This window comes from Podarcis filfolensis, assembly GCF_964270895.1.
Source record: "Podarcis filfolensis genome assembly, chromosome: 12".
Classification (NCBI taxonomy): Eukaryota; Metazoa; Chordata; class Lepidosauria; order Squamata; family Lacertidae; genus Podarcis; species Podarcis filfolensis.
In genome coordinates, this window is record NC_139614.1 from 31,300,826 (window position 1) to 31,314,645 (window position 13,820).

The window sequence follows — 13,820 nt, forward strand, 5'->3', positions numbered from 1 at the left end:
AGTGTGCAGTCGCTGTTTGTTTGTTTTTAAAAAACAGCAACTCCACTCCACTTCCCAGTGGGGAGGAGTTGCGGTGGACCGCGTGGCTATCCACTCCCCACCGGGGGAGTGGGACTTTGTCCCCCATTGCCCGGGGGATCCCAACCACATCAGAGCCCGGTCCGTTTAAGCTGAGGGCTTCCTCTTTGGCTCGCTTCCTTAATCACCTGCCCTCCCTCCCTATTTTGCAGGTTTTAGGCACTGGCCTTGCTATGGACCTTGGTTGGTCGCCGTTGAGGGGCCTGGTAGGAATTTTTCCACTTGGCAAATTGGCACTGGCCATTTGGTTTTCACCTACCTCGTAGCAATCGTCACAACTTTGTTAGGGTTGCGGTTAGGCATTGTTTGACCTTGTGTGGGGGAGGTGAGGTGTGGCCATCACCTGCCCCTCCAAGCTTAAGGGTATTCTGTTAAAGGAATCCGGGGGTGTTGATCTTGTCCGAAGCCCGGGTCGGGGGCTAGGGCCTTGACACGACCCCAATGGGAACACCGGGGGGGCTCGAGTTGGTATGCATCGACAGGGCTCCCCCTACCTGTGGTTTACCCTTACCAGACTTCCTGCACATTGGGCAAGAGTCAGATACAGTCAGGTCCAATCAATGCCTAAGCCAATATCGCTCACATTCTGTATATCAATAAAGTTGTGGCCAAATTTGCCCAATAACATAAACCTAATATCCGTGTCCTTGTGTGTGTTATTTCCCAACAAGGGGGTGGCTACGGGGTCTTGACATGCAACAGGCATGTCAAGGGATCTTTGCAGCAGAACTACAATTCCTGTAGTTTCATAGGAACTATCAGTTAAATCACTGATGATTTGCAGCTCTGGGAAGGGGGTTGCTTAACAGTTCTTAGCACCCTTAGCAAATGACACTTCCCAAAACTCCTAGGGGAAGCCATAGACTGTTTAAAGGGGTATTGTGGTGCTTTCAACGTATGGTGTGAATGTGACCTAGGTTTTGCCTGCATCTGGTTCTTGATTCCTCATCCCACAGCACACCTGAGGCATGCCCTTAGTTCGGCTCCCCAAAACATTTCTGATTATATGTGCCTATATATAAACTGTTCAGGAGCCATTTACACAAGCCTTCAACACCGTATCAGTTCATTGGTTCAAACAACTGTGTCTGATCTGGGCTTCTTCATCTTTCGGGAAGTGAAGGGGGAAAGTACATCCCAGTCACAGTAGTTCTTCTGAGCACCAGGAGGTTAAATGCATTCATTTTTACCTTCCTAGAGCAGCCCTCCATACGCTGGCGGAGATACCAAAATATAAATCCCACCTTCTCTTTCCCCACCCGCCGTGTGTTGCTGTTCAGCCACAGAAGTCCTCATCACGTGGTAGAGCTGGAATTTAAGCAAAGGCCTTTTTTCATTAGCCTGGAAAGAGCTGCCAGCTGAATGCCGAACGAAATACTTCAGCTTATAAACAAAACCATATGGAAAGAATGATCACATCACAGCCAGTCTCATCCCACCCCCACCCCCTCAGTCCTAGGAGGTGTGTTTCATTTCCCTGCCGTGGAAGTCTTAACTATGCTATTTCTTAGACACACAATCCTAAAAGTTCGGAAAGCAGGAAGCTGCTTGATCCCAAGTCAGAAACATTTGGTCCATCTAGCTCAGCTAATGTTTTCTTGGTAGACAATGTTTATTAAATTAATCAAATGCTAAATAAATAAGAAAAGTTTGGAAGATATTGGGGAACAGGAAGGGGGAAAATGGGGGCAGAATGGTAGCCGGGTGGAAGCAGTAAGGCAGCAACTTTAAGCAATGTCCTGTGAGTAGGGATGGTAGGATCCACCAATTTTGGTTCTCTCCATCTCTCATTTTTCCAGGTCACATTTTGTAGCAATTTGTGATTTTAAAAAAAACACAACCTCGTGGAAATTCATCAGCATTTTAGTGCTATTTTCTCTTAATTAACACATTTTTATATGCAATTTTGACTAACACACATATTTTTGCAAGCAGCTTTCCCTAATACAATGTGTGTGGTAACTTCTGATGTGTATGCTAAGACCCTGATGCTGGGAATGAACAGTGTTCTCGAAGCTACGAACATGAGTTTGACCAAACTGCGGGAGGCAGTGGAAGACAGGAGTGTCTGGCGTGCTCTGGTCCATGGGGTCACGAAGAGTCGGACATGACTAAACGACTAAACAACAAATGCTAACTTCACTAATACGTATATTAATTATTGCATTAAAAATGCAATATATGCATTTTTGTAAACATTGGTTGGAGAATTGCATTGCAAAATTCAGTTCAGTTGAAATCTCAAATGATAGCTGCGTTTCAGCTCTACATCTTATTTACATCCGCAGGTGAGGCAGTGGATATGCTGGACCATTGTCTTGCCTCAGTTATGGACTGGATGAGAGCCAGGAAACTGAAGCTCAATCCAGATCAGACTGGGGCACTGTTAGTGGGCGGTTCGTTAGACTGGATGGATGGGAAGTTGACTGCTCTTGATAAGGTTACATTCCTTCTGAAAGAGCGGGTACTCCTGGATCCTTTGCTGTTGCATGAGGCTAAGGTGGCTTTCCATCAGTTTCGGCTGGTAGCCCAGCTGCACCCTATCCGGACAGGAATAGCCTAACTTCAGTTGTCTCTGCTCTGGTAAACTCTAGGTTAGACTACTGCAATGCATTATATGTAGGGTTGTTCCTGAAGACATTTTGGAAGTTTCAGCTGGTGCAGAATTCAGTAGCCAGGTTGCAAGGGCAAGGCAGTTTGAGCATATTACACTGATCCTGGCCCAGCTGCACTGGCTGCTCAGTTCAATGTGTTGTTTTTTTACTTATAAAGCCTTAAGTGGCTCAGGACTGCAATATCTCAAGGGTCACCTGTCCCCATTTGAACTGACCCAGATCCTGCAGTCTTCATCTGAGGCCCACCTTTGTGAGAGATCCAGAGGGCAGCAACACAAGAACAGGTCCTTTTTGTGGTGGCTCCCCACTTGTGGAATGCTCTCCTCAGGGAGGCTCACCCGGCATCTTCATAGCACATCTTTAGGCACCTGGCAAAAACATTACTTTTCTTCCAGGCCCTTGGCTAATTAAACAATCTATGGCCTTTAAAATCGGGGGGACTACCTTGGGTTAAGAACTTTGCTTCAGGATGAGAACAGAAATTGTGCAGCAGTGGCACGGCGGCAGCTGGAGGCCCCAGTGGCTAAAGTGGTACCTCAGGTTAAGAACAGTTTCAGGTTAAGAACAGACCTCCAGAACGAATTAAGTTCTTAACCCGAGGTACCACTGTGTAGAAATTTAACAAACAAACAAATATTGTTTCGGAAAGTGTGAATTTGATAGATTTGGCTCAAAGTGCATATTGAATTGAATTTCTCCTTCATTCGCTACCTAGCAGTAACCCCCACTGAATGCTGTGGTATCCTACTTCTGTGTAAACATGTATAGGGTTGTGTTGCAAAGGTTTTGAAAGGAAAAAGAGACTATCCTAATCAGAATCTATCAATGAATTTCCTAGCCGCAGACAGCTTTAAGTACACATTTCACTTAAGGTTTGATAGTCTTTAAATATCTGGAGGTAAATAAATACCACACGGACGGTTGGTTTTCAGGAAAAACACTGCCAGCCTAAGTAAGATGTTTATACAGCAAGCCTTTCAAAGTAGACCCTCATTTACAAGGAAACCTGCTGCCACGGTCCATTGGGATATTCATTATACAGTCAAATATTGACCTAACAAACATGGTATTTCCTCAGTTATGGCATCTAGATCCTCCAGTTGCAAACCAGAAATGAAGACTGACATTAAGGTATTTCTACTAATGTTTCATTACAGTACACAACAATTGTACAACTGTCATGTACTGTAATGGAACATTAGTGTGTACAACTGTACAATGTGTACAACTGTTACACCTTGCCCTGGCATTTATGAGATATCTTGCAGTTAGGAATTGAGAAGTGGGTGGGGGAATTTGGCTCCCTTTGCATTTTAATATGAACCTATCTAATTCACAATTACCCAAACATCAAATCCTTCAACATTTGCACTTCTCTGAATTTTGTGAAGCAGTTCTCCAACAAAATATATACTTACAAAAATACATATATGGGGGGAAATGAAGACCGCTGCTGCTGATCCCTAGGGATTATTTGTGCGTAGGAATAACTGGGCCCAGGTTGCTTCTGTCATCAGGTCCCACCTACAAGAATGAAAGACTTGCACGTCTGTTAATAAATTAGGAAAAATTGCCACACATCTGCCTGATTTCAGGTTTGTGGAAGCAAGATGTGGTATGAAAAGCAAGTCGGATTTTCTGGCCGTTGGATAGCTACACCCTCTGCTTTCTAAACCTTCTGTCAACGTTGACACCAGGCATTCAGGCTGTATTCAAATGATTCTCCACATAGTATTCCGTCTTCCCCTTCCCCCTGAGTGGGGAGAAATTCGAAGCTTCTCCTTCTCATTAACAGTTGCATCCGAGCATGGGAAACTATGGTTTGAGCAAATGATGGTTTGTCACATTCAGGTGCAACGGCAAAGTATGGTTAGCTGGCTAACTGGGGTGTGTGTGTTCAAACCTCCTCTCCTTCAAGCATTGGGGAAGGGCACAGGGAGTGATGAGAACATGGCACCGTGATCACTCCTTGCCTTCAGAATTAACTATCAGTCCCCCTTTCCATGGAACTCTGGGAATTGTAGTTCTGGGAGGGGAATATGGGTAATAGAATTTAGAGATGGAAGGAGGATCATTCTGTCCATCCCCCTGCCATGCTGATCTTCTGACAACATCCTTTATAAACTACAGTTCCCAGGATTCTTTGGGGGAAAGGCATGACTATTTAAAGCAGGCATGTCCAAAGTCCATTTCGGGGGCCTAATTTGGCCCCTGTGGCAGTTTATTTCCTGGGGTAAAATCCTAAAAAAAGGTCAACAACTTTAGTTGGCCCTTTCGTCGGCCCTCACGGCCCTTTGCTTCATCAAATCTGGCCCTCTTTGAAAAAAGTATGATACTGCTTTATATGGACAGTGAGGATGGGGCCTCTTTCTCTCCCCCCCCCATACATACATACATACATACATATTTACATACACATATGGCTATATATCTGTGAGGTATTATATCTAATCTAGACCAAAGAAGTGAAGTAAATATAGTTGGATTGCTATGCTGTGACAGTGTGATCTAGCATTATTTAAAAATCTCCTCGTTGCAAAGATTCCAAGTTTTGCTGATGTGGCATTAGGAATTCCAAGTCCTGGGTGTTTTATTTTCTAGCTTGTGGAACTGAAGGTATTCCTGGTGACTCCGCCTCTTCTCTTTCAGAACTGGATGCTTAAACACGTGGCAGCTGACTGCATCACTGGTATGAAGCATAAGCGCTCTTTGCCTTCTTCCCTTCCTTCCCTTTCCAGAGGATTTCTAACCACGATTCCAAACGAAGAAGATGTAGAAAAACAACTGGGTGCAACAAATACTTCCTCAAATTGCAAGCGCAGAGATATGGGCTGTCCCAGGGACATTTTTAGAATAGATGAACAAGAATGATAAATTAGGAATTATCTGTTACACTCTCTCATCTATCCGGAACTAAAGCATAACCATTTCTTATTACGCCCTAAACAATAACTGTAAGCATTCGTACCATTTAATATAAAAGCTAAAACAGTTATCCCCTCTCTTTATTCTCCCCCTCTGTCTTTTGAAACGGAGATGGCTGATTCTCTGGGTGGAAGCTAGGGAGGGGGAATAAACCCATTTCTCTGCAAAATGCTTCTTAGGGCTTGAGCTTCTGAAGATGATGTGGAAAAGAAGTCACAAAAATATCTCACACTGAATATAACTGATCTGTAGAAAGGACTTTATGACCTGAAAATAGAGGCTGTGTTTGTCCTTTTGTAACCCCAGACATTTTTTTAAAAATAAAAACAATTAAAAGAATATTTACTTTGAAATATTTGTTCAAAGCTAGGTTAGGTCCTTTAATTCTTGATTTGAATTGATTTATTGACTTGAAGCCAGATAAGGCACCTTATCCGGCTTTGAATAAAGTACCTTATCCAGCTTTGAATAAATACATCTAGTCTGCAGAACCCTCCCCCCACCTCAACGTATTTTATGATTTATTTTCCACGTCATCTTCAGAAGCTCAAATCCTAGGAAGCTTTTTTGCGAAGAGCCAGGGTTCCCCCCACCTCCCTAACTTCCACCCATCCGGTCATCTTACATTCAAAATGAAGCAGTTGCATCTTACACATAGGCAGACGTTTTGCCATGTTTTTTTTCTTTCCAAGGGGGGAAGAGAAAAGGCTGCATTTTTATATTCCAACCCCCAGCCCAGGGACTGGCTTAAAGAAACCGGCAGTGGGGGGGAGTTATACCTCAATGCGATGTATGACTCTTGAAGATGTTAAACGTTAGCTACATCTTCAGTTGGGTTAGTACTGGAGATCTATTAAGGAAAGGGATTAATGTAAGCATATAAAAAATGTAAAGGACCCCTGACAGTTAATTCCACTTGCGAATGACTCTGGGGTTGCGGCGCTTATCTCGCTTTACAGGTCAAGAGAGCCGGCGTTTGTTCCCAGACAGTTTTTCCGGGTCATGTGGCCAGCATGACTAAGTAGCTTCTGGTGGAACCAGAGCAGCGCAGGGAAATGCTGTTTACCTTCCCACTGGAGTGGTACCTATTTATCTACTTGCACTTTGATGTGCTTTTGATACGATACGATACGATATCTTTATTGTCATTGTCCCTTGCGGAACAATGAAATTGAAAAACTACATAAAACTACATAAAAACTACATAAAACTACCACAAAACTACATAAAACTACATAAAAACTACATAAAACTACATAAAAACTACATAAAACATTCAAAAACCCCTAAAAACTCTAAAACCCCATTTTAAAATACACTATACTACATAGACCACTTATGCTGCATTTAGAACCAGAATTGCATTAGCGTAGAAACTGTTTTTCAGGCAGCTAGTCCTGGCCTTTATAACCCTATACCTTCTTCCAGAAAGCAGAAGCTGAAAGAGATCATTTCCGGGGTGCGTACTATCATGTGCTATCTCTGCCGCTTTCTTATGGCACCTGGCAGCATAGATTTGATCTAAGGTGGGAAGAGTGCACCCAATAATTCTCTCTGCAGTCTTTACAACCCTGGATAGCATTGTTTTTTCCCTGGCCGTGCAGCTCCCAAACCACACACACAGACCATAAGTTAGTACGCTCTCCACAGTGCAATGGTAGAATGCCATCAACAGGTCCTTTGAGAGATTGTTTTTCCGGAGGATTCTCAGAAAATATAACCTCTGCTGTGCTCTCTTCACCAGGTCTTTGCTGTTCTCTCCCCAGGTTAGGTCGTCTCTCAACTCCATTCCCAGAAATTGAAACACTGAGACCTGTTCCACGCAGTGGCGTAGCGTGGGTTGTCAGCACCCGGGGCAAGGCAAGTAATTTGCGCCCCCTAACCCGTGGATTTGCGCCCCCTAACCCGTGGATTTGCGCCCCCTAACCCATGGATTTGCCCTAACCCCAGATGTTGCGCCCGGTGCGGCCCGCCCCCCCTGCACCCCCCACGCTACGCCACTGGTTCCACGCACTTCCCCTCAATAATAAGTGGCTGAATATTCAATTTACATTTCCTAAAGTCCACAATGATCTCTTTTGTTTTCTTTAAGTTAAGCAGTAAGTTGTTTTTCCTGCACCACTCCCCCAACTGCTCAACTTCCTTCCTATAGGCCGTCTCCCCCTCTCCAGCCGTAATTAAACCAACCACCGCTGTATCATCTGCGAACTTAATGATCTTATTACTGTGGTATTTGGGGGCACAGTCAGCTGTATAGAGCGTGTATAAAAGCAGGCTCAACACGCACCCCTGCGGCGTCCCCGTATTTGTGATGAGATCCGCAGAGACGTGGGAACCCAACCTGACCCTTTGGGAACGGTTTGATAGAAAGTCTAATATTCACCTGCACAAACATGGTGGAAGTCCCAGGTCTAATAATTTGGGCACCAATCTATGCGGAAGAATAGTATTAAATGCAGAATTAAAGTCTACAAATAACAGTCTCGCGTAGTTCCCTTGCTTCTCCAAATGAGTCAGGACAGCATGTAAAGCCATTGCCACAGCATCCTCTGTGGATCTCTTTGCCTTGTACGCAAAGTGGTAAGGGTCAAGTCCCACTGGCAGACAAGATAAGATGCGCTTCCTCACCAGTTTTTCGAAACATTTCATTATAATGGGTGTCAGCGCCACAGGGCGAAAATCATTCAGACTGTCTATCTGCTAGGTTGGCAGGAGCTGGGACCAAGCAACGGGAGCTCACCCCATTGCGGGGATTCGAACCACCGACCTTCCGATTGGCAAGCCCAAGGCTCAGTGGTTTACACCACAGCGCCACCCGCGTCCCTAATGTAAGCATATAACTTCTGGCAATGGTTGTAGCTCTTCTGAGTAGGATATATTGGAATCTATGGAACCAGATCAGGATGAAAGTGCTTGTTTGTTTACAATCTAGCTGCATTTCCACAATCAAAATAGAATAAAGAAAAGGTACCCAAAAGAAGACTAACTTTAACAAACAGTAAATGTTCAGATTTTAAGAATTAGGAGGAGGGGACTTGGCCTTTTCTTTGCTGCAATACAAATGCAGTATGTGGCAGTCTTCTAATTTAAAACCTGGGCTAGTTCTCAAAGCTGTGCAGTTGAAGTTCTCATCTGGAAAACATATGCAGAGTTAGACGGGGAGCAGGGAGAGGCATGAGCTTGGAAGCGTTTGCTCACACTAAGATAAAAGGAATCTCATGTAGGAATCCTGCCAGATTAGAATGGGCTCCTTTCGCATTGTGACGTGTCAAGGAGATGGAAATCAGAATGTATACTAATGCTCCTACAGAGGAACAAATACACTTGAGGTGAATTCAAACTTTTGCCTGCATTGTTTGCCACAATCCAGCTTTACATCAAGTGGGGGTGGAGGCATTGGAGTGAATTTATCCTCTGAAGATTTGGTCAGAATGGAGAAAGAAGTTTGTAAAACAATTAGAAAAATGTAAAGGAGGCTAAAGGGTATTTGTCACTAATCTTTCTAAGGCACAGTTACCTGGGAGTAAGCCCCATTGGGCTTTGAAATAAACACAGCACTGCATGACATTAAATTCATTTTTTAATAAATTTATTCATGTAAACTTGGATTCCTACAAATGTCATGCACAATCACAATGGACAGTGACAGGCATTCCAAACTAGGATATGAAGTATGACAATGTTGCTGTCTTTCTTAAAGCAACATTTTATTTCACCAAAGCAGGGTCTGTTGAAGTAAGCCATCTCTTAATTTATAGCATGGCCAACGGCAAATGCATATTGCTTCGCCCCCATTTCTTGATCCTCATCTGGGCTGAGAGAATATTTGAGCCTTCCTGAACAGTGAATACTTAGCATAACTTCTGAGAGTTCCAAAAGACCGAGATCTATAACTCGCCCTCTTCTCACAAAAGAGGAATTGTGCCTATCACGGAAGAGGTGGAATTGTGGGAGGGATAAACTATTCCCTAGGCCACCACAAGGAGACAGAGGAAGAGTTTCCACTGATTCAGAGAATCTTAATACTTTCTCCTAGCAAGGCTTACTGAGTTAAGAAAACTATTATTGAAACTTCTCCAAGGTTAAAAGAGCTGGCATTCAGAAAGGTCAAGGTGTGGACTGTACCACACATAGGTTTGCACCAGCTTAAAATATATGGGAGGGGGTCATATGTTTGAAAGCACTTCCACATTACAACTTTCCTGCAGAGGTGAATTTAGGGCAGCACAAGTGGTTCTGTATAAGTGACTGGCAAACTATGTAAGCGTTTGGCTATGAAACACTGCTCAAAGCTCCAATAAAGGTAAAGGGACCCCTGACCATTAGGTCCAGTCGTGGCCGAGTCTGGGGTTGTGGCGCTCATCTCGCTTTACTGGCCGAGGGAGCCGGCGTACAGCTTCCGGGTCATGTGGCCAGCATGACTAAGCCGCTTCTGGCGAACCAGAGCAGCGCACGGAAACGCCGTTTACCTTCCCGCCAGAGCAGTACCTATTTATCTACTTGCACTTTGACGTACTTTCGAACTGCTAGGTTGGCAGGAGCAGGGACCGAGCAACGGGAGCTCATGCCGTCGCGGGGATTCGAACCGCCGACCTTCTGATCAGCAAGCCCTAGGCTCTGTGGTTCCACAGGCTCCACAGCGCCACCCGCATCCCCAAAGCTCCAATAGTAGTTGGTAAATGCCAGTAACCATAGCATGATATTTGTGCAAGGTTGTCACATGGCAAGTACCTAACAATAACATTCAATGTGTCAAAATTTACAACTAAATATTCTTGGCAGTGGTGTGTTTTGTGAAAATTCAGAATCCATTTTTTTAGAGGAGAATCTTGAAGAGGATGGGGTTGGAGTGGTTGCATTTGAATGGAGGGAAAGGACCATGTGGACTGCCATGTGTATTAAAATCAATGAAACAAATATCTTACCCATGTCAGGAGATGAGAGTCCCATTGACTTCCCGGCACCATCGAATTATATACTTGAAACAGTATACAGACCTCTTTGCCTCCATCTTTGGCATCCATCTATGGACATAAACTGGGGAGAGGCCTACCTTGTATTATACTTCTGGAACCATGGCAACATAAAATAACAAATTCTTGTCCATATGTCATGTAAGTGAAGGTCACGTTTAGATGAAGTGTTGGCTGACGGCAAAAAATCTCAATTTATTTCAAGATAATTATATTATATTGCGGAAAGAGATTAAAAAAGAGTTGGAGATTTGGGGAAGGATGAAACTTTCCCCATTAGGTAGAATCTCAGCCATCAAAATGAATGCATTGCTTAAAATATTGTTTTTATTTCAATCGATCCCAATCACTAACAAGTTAAGTTGCTTCAAGGAATAGAAAAAAGATATTTCTAGATTCGTCTGGCAGGGGGAAAAGCCTAGAGTTGAACATAAAATTTTGATAGACACTAAAGTAAGAGGAGGTTTTGCCCTGAATTGTATTATGAGGCGGCTTGTTTGTGTTGGCTAAAGGAATTGATTGTATTGAAAAATGTGCACATTCTATATTTGGAAGGCTGGCATGCTTATTTCTGGTATGATATTAAATTCGGCTGGCATGCTTGTCTCTGGTATGGGAAAGCTAAAATATATGAGTTTTATGAATCATGTTATTAGGAGGAATTTGTATAGAGTCTGGGAGAAATACAAAAACTTGCTGGAAAGGAAAACACCCCTATGGTTATCGCCAACTGAAGCAATTATAATCAAGAGAAAAAATATGGATTACAATTACAATCAAGAGAAAAAAATATGGATAGACAGTGGGCGACCTACAGAGTTTTGCTGGACTTCTCAGGGAGTGAACCCAGATTGAAACCAATGGAAGAACTAAGGAGCCAGGTTACTGATTGGTTACGGTATTAACAATTATATGATATGTTTAAACCAGATAAGAAAAAATGATTTTTGGATCAAAGCTAACAATTTGAAAGAGAGTTATTGCAGAATAAGGAAAAACTTTTGTCTAACATGTATAAGCTATTATTGGAATGGGAAACGAAAGACGAGCTGGTTAAAGCCTCAGTGACCCATTAGGCAATTGATATAGGGTATAATATAGAACTAAACCTCTGGGAGAAACTCTGGAAGAAAGATCTGAAATTTACTTTATGCTACATGTTGAAAGAAAACTACAGTGGTATCTTGGGTTACATACGCTTCAGGTTACAGACTCCGCTAACCCAGAAATAGTACCTCGGGTTAAGAACTTTGCTTCAGGATGAGAACAGAAATCGCGTGGAGGTGGTGCAGCAGCAGCAGGAGGCCCCATTAGCTAAAGTGGTGCTTCAGGTTAAGAACAGTTTCAGGTTAAGAACAGACCTCCGGAACGAATTAAGTACTTAACCTGAGGTACCACTGTACATGAAAATGATTGATAGATGGTATCCAACCCCAAATAGACTAGCTAAGATGTATAAAGCGGAATTGGATTTGTGTTGGAAATTTAAAGAAATGCAAGGAACTTTTTGTTAGGATATTTCCGTTCCACCTTAAAAGGGTGCAGGATGTTTGTATAACACCCTGCGTAAGTTCCTGTCTCACAGGATGTTTATGCTATATGTTCCTTTCGATTTTGCCTGTCTTGCCTGAGCAGTCGGAGGAGACGGTCATGATTTCTTTGTTCTGACCAATGCCTAATAAACTGTAAATATGCAGTTCTGCTCTCATGCTGTGCAACTTCTGTTGTGTGAATTCTGCTGAAAGAGTGTGCTCTAAGCCAGAGGCTTAGTGTCGCTGAATTGCTGATATTGCCTGACTACGGGAGGTCGATGGATCGTCCGGCATCCGAGCTTGGGGCTCAGATGGACTCTATCTCCCTGGCAGTATCCCAATAACAGGTTATGGGCCCAGATTCACGGCACTTGCAGGAGAGTAGGACTGCGACAGACTGCAAAGGTATGTGCTGGAAAAGCGAAAGTAAAGGCTTTTCGTTGCCGCGGCAAGAGTCTTTGATGTCCGGCTGGCCTAATTGGCCTGGGAGCCGAGCCAAGCAGGCTTCGTGATTTATGAGAGCCAAGATAAGGAGTCTCTGAAGTGAAGAAGACTCACGGCTGATGTTAAGAGGTGGAATGGAGTTTATCCAAGCCTCTGAAGCTGCTGAGTACCCAAAGTTAAATCGGGACAATTATGAGACCTGGGCAAAATGGTGTGAGAGTTTGCTGCGTCAGTTTGGAGTCTGGCATACTATATCAGAAGCCACTCCAGTTCCTCGGACAGAGAAATGGCAGGGCCAGAATTTGAAGGCCGTGGATATTATAGTTTTATCCGTCTCTCTGGAGGAAATAAAGACGCTTGCTGGAAATCTCACGGCACGTGACATGTGGGATGCTTTGAAAAAGGCCCACCAGCCAATAATCCCAGCCCAGTGTTTGAATGCATCGGAGGTCCTGGCTGTTTCCCAGAATGCGAGTGAATGCAGGAATGCCGAGGGCACCGGTTGCAAGCTGCAGGGGGAGCTGACTGTGATGTCATCCCAGGCAGCATTCCAGCCTCCAGGGGGAGCCAAGGAGTCGGCAGCTGAGAGCTCTGTTTCCCATGGGAGCCAAGGTCATACTCAGAAGTTTTGTCGAAAGACTGGAAATAAACAAAGGAAAAAGCCTGCAGATGGCCCGAAGCAGAAGGGGAGTGGAAAGCCAGGGAAAAACACGGCTTTGTTTGCTGGCACAGCTCCACCAAAGGGTAAAGGCAAGTCTGATGGCCAGGAGCAGGGGGGCAAGCTGCAAAAGCCCACGCTGGTGGAAAACAAGGTTTTGTTTGCCAGCAAATCTGCTTCGAAGGGGAAGGCCAGGTTTATTGTTGACTCAGGTTGCACGCGCCATCTCAGCAAAGACCGCCATCTGTTTGTCTCCTTCACACCTCAAGATGGAGAGGTCCAGCTGGCTGATGGAAGGACTTTGCAAGCTACAGGAGTTGGAACTGTGAAACTTGCAAGTCTGAATACGACCATTAGCAATGTACTTTTTGTTCCAGGAGCTGCGGACAATTTGCTTAGTGTCCCACAGCTAAATCGGCGTGGTTTTGAAATTACCTTCAAGAGGACTGTCTGTGTCATCAGAAAAGGCAAAGAGGACATTTTGCATGCAAAGTTGTTGGATGGTTTGTTCTGTCTAACTTATGATGATGCTGCTATATCTAATGCTGATACTTGTTGTGTTGCACAAACTAACAAGGTTCTTCATGCAGGTTGC

At 44.0% G+C, this 13,820-nt stretch overlaps 1 long non-coding RNA gene across 1 annotated transcript; it reads right to left on the minus strand.

Moving 5' to 3' along the window:
- Positions 1-6,739: 6,739 nt before the first annotated feature.
- LOC310745302 lies at positions 6,740-7,783 on the minus strand. Its single transcript, XR_014540073.1, has 2 exons — positions 7,620-7,783; positions 6,740-7,431 (listed from the first exon to the last, which is right to left on the minus strand). It is a non-coding gene; the product is annotated as an uncharacterized lncRNA (long non-coding RNA).
- Positions 7,784-13,820: the final 6,037 nt, after the last annotated feature.